This window comes from Lactuca serriola, chromosome 2 (genome assembly GCF_051521515.1).
Source record: "Lactuca serriola cultivar US96UC23 chromosome 2, Lser_US96UC23_V15, whole genome shotgun sequence".
Classification (NCBI taxonomy): Eukaryota; Viridiplantae; Streptophyta; class Magnoliopsida; order Asterales; family Asteraceae; genus Lactuca; species Lactuca serriola.
In genome coordinates, this window is record NC_136409.1 from 135,894,232 (window position 1) to 135,904,021 (window position 9,790).

Genomic DNA, 9,790 nt, shown 5'->3' on the forward strand with positions numbered 1-9,790 from the left:
AACTACCACTCGCTGACCCTTGCAGTCGATCACGGAACCGAAGCCACTAAGCTAGTCCATACCCACGATCACACACAGATACCCCATGGGAATTGTAATCAAATCTATCGGGAAAGATACCCCAAAGTTCTCTAACACGCAACCCCAATAAACTGTAGAAGCTGAAAACCCATGTTTGTTGGCGATATAGACTCGCAACGAACACTTTAGCTCTCCAACTAGCAACACGAACTCCCTACTGAATGTCTGAGAGACAAACGACTGACTCGCTCACGATTCAAATAATACTAAAGCAAGTAATGAGTTCACTAAAAATGTACCTAATCACGGGTATAAACATATAAGAATAAAACAGGTATAATCAGTAAGATAAAGGATAGAAACATACCAGCAACCATATCTGGTGCTTGCCTGACCTCCTATGCCGTAAGCTAGAAGGCACGTCCCTAAGCCATCAGGGGCGCTGCTCTCCCTTGACTCCCGTTAGTAATCATCAGTGTAACCGGGGAGAGAGCTTGCGCCGGCTTGGCGGCTAGTAGGGTACACTAGGCCTTCATATCGCCCACCAGCTCACAATGGTAAGAAAGACTGACTCCAAGAGTTGGAGTCAGCTACCTGCAATCAATGGCAAGATGGCCCTACTTCCCATATTTGTGGCGCCCGCTCCCTGATCGGCAAACCCCTGAATGAGCCAATCCTCACTTCCCACCAGTGTAGCTCGGCTAAACTCCAACCGTAGTATCAACGGTCTTGCACCGCTTTGGTGCAGACTATGCCTGTGTCAGGGCCTGCCTTTGCTCCCATAGCTGTAACTCAATCTCCAGCTCACGCCGCCTAGTGGCCTCCTGTAAATCCACCAGTATATCACATCGTTGGGTAGCAACAAACTGTCAGATATCAGTCATGAGCATGCTCAATTAACGTGTCACCTAAGCTTGCTCAGAAGCAAACTTCGAGCACAACATCACCCTGTCAACGAATATGCGGGTGATCACTGTCACCGACTCCGTACCCTGTCTTAGATCCAAAACTCCTATGACAGCCGCTCGCGCTCGACCCGTGGAATATAGTAAGCGCGGAACATCTCCCTGAAATGCTCCCAAGTAACCGCAACTCTCTGATCATCCATATACAACCAGTGATCAACCTCCACCAGTCCTTTTCCCCGGACCTCAGCAAGTTCGGGCACATCTGACCTTCTGGTCAGCAGGACTTGAGCACGTGAAGAAACATCTCTCCACGTCAGACAACCACCGCATGGCTATGATAGGATCCTGAGTCTTGTCAAAAGTCGGGGGATCGTGTTATCGAAGTTGCGGTAATGAAAATCCGGACTGGATCCTCCCCATGTTGCCATTACAGCTATTGTAGCAGTTGTGGCAGCCGTCTCAGCAAGGGCTGCATAACTCCTGTTGAAATACTCAAGCATGGTGTTCTTAATAGACCCAAACATCTCCGACAGTTGTGCCCATAATAAATTAGCAACCTCATCATGCAAGATCTCTCGAATCCTGGAGTCCAACTCATACGCCCTCATCTATCCGACAACCTCGGGCATTGTCGGTCCCTCTTGACCTCCGTCTCCTGATCCTGATCCGGATCCATTGACATAGTGTCTCGTAACCACCATACTTAAAATATACCAGGAAAATATCAGATAATCCGCATAAATAATGGGGAACCAACTCCGAACTAATCCCTAGGGGTCGTTACTTCCTTGCAACGCGTTTCGGTCATGTGCTTTCAGTAGTACGGGCCCATACTACCTTCCACACCTCCCCATATTTTTCTCAAGTATCATCACAACGTTGTAACAATATACAATAACATGGCGAGTACTCAATCCTCACTCCTAGAGGAATACTAAATATCTCACACTGGCCTACTAACCTCGCACAACCCGCCCAAGAAACTTCCACCAACCATGCAGAACTCGTGTATGCTAGCCATACATAATGTTGGACCATATACACTTTTGAATACCTGATCCTACCCTAAGCCCTTCGTCAAACAAGAACATGAAATAAGTCTAAACCAAACATTCTCAGGCTATAAGATCTTAACTATGTACGACCGTGATCCATACACTAAGCAACTATAGTAATGATGTCAATTTCATATAAGGAAAACCCTAGGCTATCATGCATCATAAAATCTGGCAATTTTATCATGCAATTCCTGAAGATCCTTAGCCCAGTACTAGCATGTTGTTCTAACATATCACACAATCAAATAATCCGTAAGGTATTTTGGCGTCTACATACTGGCTTCAGTTCTCCTTTTTATTTTTTTGAAAACCATTTGAAAAATCATTTTAAAATCATGTCCTTAGTTTGAGACTGGAGACACACGAGTGCTTCCTCCAATTCACTCAAACCAAGGCTCTGACACCAACTTGTAACATCCATAAAAATCATGCCAAATTTAGACTTTTTAAACCATTTCAAAACCAATGATTATTACAAAACAAGTTTTCAATAGAGTATAATGTCAGAGTATCCTAGAATCAAATCATGGAAACATAAAGAGGTGTACGATCACGCCTTTTCCTTCCCGCGGTCATCAAAAGAACCTGAAACAAAATAAACACCTATAAGCCCGAAGCTTAGTGAGTTCATCCACAATACCCATACACACAAAAATATAAACATAATCACAAACATCGTACTATGGTTCCAATCAACCATCGGGTTAGAATACCCCAGACCCTCAACCATCAGGTTGGAATGCCAATAAACTATAAACTATGGGTCCAGTCATCCTCGGGGTCGAATATCCTCAGCCCACAACCTTCGGGTTGGAATGCCCACATATTACGAGTCCAATCATCCTCGGGATGGAATATTCACGAACCACAACCATCGGGATGGAATGCCCATGTCTGTTGGCTCTTGCACAAAGAATTTAAGCCTCAACCACCAATCACATAACAGTCTATAGACAGGAAAACCGAACTAACATATCATAACAACATAATAACATCCTATCTACCTAGATACTGATCTAACAGATCATAGTAACACAACATCATCCTATATACCTGTCTATAGACTGTTATGTGATTATTTGATATATATATATATATATATATATATATATATATATATATATATATATATATATATATATATATATATATATCAGATAATCACATAACAGTCTATAGACAGGCAAACCAATCTAACATATCATAACAGCTTAATAACATCCTATATACTAGGAAACTGATCTAACAGATCATAACAACATAATACCATCCTATCTACCATGATATTGACCTAACAGATTATACTAGCATAACATATCAGGATAACAATCCAAAAGGGCCGACCTTGGTGCCTTAGACCCTTGCGTATAGTGAGGAAAACTCACATCACAACTGTCGAACTATAGTAATACGATCAAACTCTCGAATCAAAGCTACGAACTCTACCACCTCTATTCACCATAAGAAAACTTCCATGAATTTCCAATTTACTAAAATACCCCCAAAAGTTAAACTAGTCAACCCTTAGTCAAAGTCAAATTCAACAGTCAACGTCAACAGTCCATGTTGACCTAACTCGTCGAGTGCAACTCACTGACTTCCGAGTCCTTCCAGAACTTGAGAAATCATGAAAATCCTAGTTGACTTGTCGAGTCATCTCACTGACTCGTGGAGTCCATGCAGAAACCAACAACGACCAATCCTCATCGGAATCATCGAGTTGACGATGTAACTCGTTGAGTCCCTTCAGCCCATCTCTCATTCATATATTTTTAAGCTACCCAAAAGCTCCAAATTTTAGATCTAGCCTCCTAGAGCATGATTTCCACATAAAGTTGCAAACTTTACGTACATGCATGGTCCTGAATGCCAAAACCAAGCTAATGGAAAGGTTTAAATGAAAGAGGAGGGCCCAAGATTGCTAAATCTGATAACTTTATGCCTATAGGGACCTAGAGAAGTCCAGATCTGAAGTTACAACTTCATATCATGATCAATACTCGAAATGGTTCACAAATACGCTAAAAAGCCCTAAACATAAGAATGGAGAGATCTAGCTAGACGGAAGTCAAGGTAACGACTTGTTACCTTCAAAATGATGCCAAGATGAAGTAGAGTCAGATCCAGAAGCTTTTCTTTGCTCCAAGCTACATAGAATTCAATCATTCTTCACAAAAAAACCACTTTCCAAGCTTCTTCACACACACAAATGTGGGTATTCGAAATTAGGGTTTTTTGGACTCAAAGGGGACGGTAAAGGAGGTTAAGGGAGGCTAATGACCCTTCAAATAGTGTGCAAAACCCCAGAAATTAGGGTTTCATTTTCCAGCTCCTACTCATCAAGTCAGGGTCCTCTGACTTACCGAGTAGGTCCAATAATCCAAACAGACTAACCCGCCTTTACACAACGAGTTGGGGCAACCAACCCGTTGAGTAGGTCCATAAACATATATATAAGGTTTTAAAACTTATACATGGTAGTCAGGGTGTTACAATTATCCCACACTTGAACTAGACTTCGTCCTTGAAGTCTACTGCGGTGAACAATTCTGGATATTTCTCCCGCATCTCTGCCTTCGGCTCCCATGTCCACTCGGATCCCCTCCTGTGCTCCTATTATACTTTTACTAGAGGTACTTCCTTGTTCCGTAGAACCTTTATCTTCCTCTCAAGAATGGCCACCAGCCTCTCTACGTAATTCAGACGCTCATCAACCTGAATATCATCTAATGACACTACCACCTCCTCATCTGGCATACACTTTCGCAACTACAAAACGTGAAAAGTATTGTGAATATGACTGAGCTCCTCGGGGAGGTCCAGTCTATACGCCACCTTGCCAACCCTGACATTGATACTGAATGGCCCTACATATCGGGGACCCAATTTCTCCCTCTTCCTGAAGCAACTCACACCGTTCCAAGGTGAGACCTTCAGGGGTACCATGTCACCCACCTGGAACTCCAGCTCATATTGGTGTATCTTAGTGTAACTCTTCTGCCGACTCTGAGCGGTCTTCAATCGCTGTCTGATCTGTTGAATCCTCTCCGTAGTCTGCAGAACTACCTCTGTCCGTACCATCACCCTGTGACCGATCTCACCCCAACATACTAGGGTGCAACATCTCCGTCCATACAACAACTCATATGGTGGAGCACCAATACTGGAATGAAAGCTATTGTTGTAGGAAAAATCTACAAAGGGAAGGTAGGAGTCGTGATAGGTTCCCACTTCCACATGGGAACCTCTAGAGGATGCAGCTTGCCATGCGGCCTCTGGTGCTCGGCCTTTACCATCCTCCATGTCAGGCACCTCTCTACGTACCAAGCGATTTATCGCTTCATTCACGACCACCAGTAACTCAATTGCAAATCCCGGTACAACTTGGTGGCCCCGGGTGAATAGACAAGCGAGACTTATGATTCTCCTCCAGTACAATCTATCTGACCCTACCAGACGTCGTAATCCAGACCCGACTATAATGGGTCAATAATCCCCGTGTATCCTGCACAAACCGGTTGTTCTCACCCCAAATCCTCTCAAGATTCCAGTTCTCCTAACGCATACCCTCCGACTGAGCTTCCCTGATCAAGCTCATAAGTGGAGAACCCATGGATAACCTCATACATGTCACTAGGGTAGAAGATATATCTGACTTGCGGCTCAGAGCGTCCGCAACCACATTCTCCTTACCTGGATGGTAAAGGATCTCACAGTCGTAGTCCTTGACTACATCCAACCACATGCGTTGTCTCATGTTCAGGGTTGGCTAATCCATGATGTGTCTCAGGCTCTTGTGGTCCGTGTATATGGTACAATAGACCCCATAGAGGTAATGTCTCCAAATCTTGAGAGCAAATACCACCGCACCTAACTCCAGGTCATGAGTAGTGTATCTTATCTCGTGCGGCTTCAGTTGCCGCGACGCGTCGGCTATCACCCGTCCTCTCTACATGAGGACCGCTCCTAGTCTTGTGATGCATGCATCACAGAACACTAAAAAATCATCAACACCCTCCACAAGAGTAAAGACTGGAGCCTCGCATAGTGATTGTTTGAGGGTCTCAAACGCCCTTTGCTGGTTTGGGCCCCACCAGAAATCCACCCCCTTCCTCGTCGGATGAGTGAGGGGTACTGCAATCTTGGAGAAATCTTGCATGAATCTATGGTAGTACCCTGCCTATCCCAAGAAGCTCTTGATATCCGAGGGAGATTTTGGAACCTCTTACTGATGGGTTTTGGCCATATGAACATTCCTATGTGCACATGCAAACCCGAATGCTTGGATCTAGGTTTCTCTAATTGAACATGCATTGAATCCAACACTTCTAATGGATAATAGAGTATAATAACAATAAGAAAATCAGAATTAGAAGATTACCTTGAATCACTTGCTTGATCTTCTTGTCCTTGGAGCGTTAGAGTCACAATTGTCACTTCTTTAATGGCTTACAAACATCAACTAGCAAGAGGATGATTTGAGAGAGAGGAGAGAGGATCAAGAATCGGCCAGGGTTTCTTCTTAGAGCATAGGTTCCGATTCCCTTGACCCTTAGGGTCTATTTATACTAGTGAGGCTCAGAGGGTTTCACCCTTAAACCCTAATTGGATAACTTAGGCTCTAAGCAATCCAATACCCTAATTGATAAGCTCTAGGACGAATTCTAAGCCTATCCTAAGCCCTAGAAGTTGTCCACCCCTTATCTATAAGGGATTATAGCCCAAAGTACAACTATCAAACACTTGGCAGTTTATGCCCCTTTATTCAATTAATCTCTTTAAGTCACCAAATTAATTCCTAATTAATTTATGACTTATATTAATCAAATAATAGTATTATTATTCCTTATATTATTCTCATAATATATTAATAATATTTCTTCTCTCATAATAAATCATCCTGTCAAGTTGCTATGGTGAAGGCAACCCAAAAGGACCATGCACAACCAGGTGAAATACTTGCCTAATATAGTTGCAGCCTTAGACACTATTCCAACAGTCTCCCACTTGGATAAGTCTAGTAACTATATACACAAGTATAATCCGATTAGCAATTGTAGCTCTCAAAGACGCTGTCAAACTCTGATCTAATCAATCCTGTCCTTCAGATAAGGGATCGTACAGTCCTCTGGTTAGATATCATGCTGACAATTCTATGGAACCAATTTGTCTAGCATTTGGTTTCTCGATTTCAGATTTATTTGACATAGAACTTAATAGAACACATCAATTCAGCTCTGACCGGGCCCGGCACATAAGTCAAATCAAATCATCGAGCGGCCAAGATATCGCTTTTACCCTCTTAGGATAAAAGTAACAGATAAACTTCGACTTATATGAATTTACTTATTCATTAATCAACTATACACAACAATGCGTTTTATAACATTAAGTTACTGGTGCGGTTTCGCATTATCAATGTAAAACCAATTAACAAATTACAAACCATATATCTTGGTTTTAAGACCATATGATATTATCGTCTTGCGATCATCCTTTTTATCACATTCCATAAGATGATTCCAGCACGCGCAGGTTTGTTCTAATGCTCAAAACCAGTTCATAAGCACTCATGAACGTTGCAGCAACCTTTTGCTATCTCTAATACCATTTAGGCAATCTACACACCAATTCATGACAATCTTCATTCATATCTACTTCCAACATATGAATGATTGTGGACAATTTGAATAATTCGATTATTCTTAATAAGCTCAATTATTCCGGAAGTCAAAACATGCAAAGTGAAACAATAGTTACACAATTAACATAAGACAGTAACATTACTCATAAATAATACTCTTTTATTTAATCATCAAATGTTAATTACATTTATCTATTACACGTTTCCACTACTATCTAATCTATACTAATATCATCCTTCAGCCCAATACTCTTAGCATGCTGCAAGTGCTTAACCCTGCTCAGTCCCTTCGTAAGCGGATCTGCTGGGTTATCTTCTAATGATATCCTCTTCACCACGAGTTGTCCTTCTTCTACATGATGTCTAATAAAGTGATATTTTATGTCGATATGTCGAGAGCTACCATGATCCCTTGGTTCCTTGGTCAAGGCAACCGCTCCTTCATTATCACAGAAAATATCCAAGGGCTCCTTTATGGTAGGTACAACTTCAAGATCACCGACGAAGTTCTTCAACCATATAGCCTCCTTCGACGCTTTGCTCACTGCAATGTACTCTGATTCACACGTTTAATCAGCTACATTTTCCTGCTTGGAAAATTTCCAAGTCACTGCTCCTCCATTCAGGGTAAACACCCAGCCCGACTGCGAACGGTAGTTGTCCCTGTCGGTTTGAAAGCTGGCGTCACTATACCCTCGCACGTTCAAGTCATCACTCCCTCCGAGGACTAAAAACCATTCCTTCGTCCTCCGAAGGTACTTAAGGATATTCTTGACCGCAATCCAATGGGCTCTGCCAGGGTTCCCTTGATATCTACTAACCATGCTCAAAGCAAAGGCTACATCAGGACGAGTACAAGTCATAGCATACATGATTGAGCCAACTGCGGAAGCGTACGGTACTTGGCTCATTTCTGCTATTTCAGCTTCGATACTCGGACTTTGAATCTTACTCAACTTGGCATTACTTTGTATCGGTAATTCTCCCTTCTTCGAGTTTTCCATACTAAAACATTTCAGAACTTTATCTAAGTAAGTGTTCTGACTAAGTCCTATTAGTCTCTTACTTCGTTCTCTCACTATCCTTATTCCCAGAATATAGGAAACCTCTCCGAGGTCCTTCATAGCGAAGCACTTCCAGAGCCAGGACTTAACCTCCTACAGTGTTGGGACGTCGTTTCCTATGAGTAGTATGTCGTCGACATACAAAACAAGGAAGCTTACTATACTCGCACTGGATTTGACATATACACATGATTCATCTTTGCTTCGTACAAATCCAAACTCTTTGACTTTCTCATCGAAGCAAAGATTCCATCTGCGAGATGCTTGCTTAAGTCCATAAATGGACTTCTCAAGCTTACACACTCTATTCGGATGCTTCGGATCAACAAAACCCTCTGGCTGAGCCATGTAAACATCCTCATCCAACTTCCCATTAAGGAAAGCGGTCTTGACATCCATTTGCCAAATCTCATAATCATGAAACGCGGCAATCGCTAGCATCACTCTAATAGATTTTTATCTTCGCAACTGGTGAGAAGGTCTCATCATAGTCAACTTTGGGAGTTTGAGTAAAGACCTTCACAACCAATCGCGTGTTATACGTGTGTATGTTTCCATCCACGTCGGTCTTCTTCTTGAAGACCCATTTGCACCCAACGGTCTTACGTCCGGGCACATTATCAACCAAATTCCAAACTTGGTTGTCATACATGGATTGGATCTCGCTGTCCATTTCCTCTTTCCATTTCGCAGACTCCGGGCCTGCCATGGCTTCCTTATAGCTATTAGGTTCATCTAAATTTATTAGTGTACTATCACTAATATACGTGTCCCCTTCGGTAGTAATATAAAAACCATACAACTAGGGTTGAACTCTAACTCTTTCGGAACGTCTAAGAGGTAATGATTCGTCAATCGGTTCAACCGGAGTTTCCTCCTTGGGTTGAGTGCCAGCGGTAGAGGTTCCTTCATCAATCGACTCTTGAATCTCTTCAAGATTGATTTGCCTCCCACTATCTCCTTGGCTTACGAGTTCTCGCTCTCTGAAAACTCCTCTCCTCGCAACAAAGACAACATTGTCCTTTGATCTATAAAAGAGATATCCAAAGGATTTCTGCAGCTAGCCGATGAAAATACATCGCTCACTACGAGGTT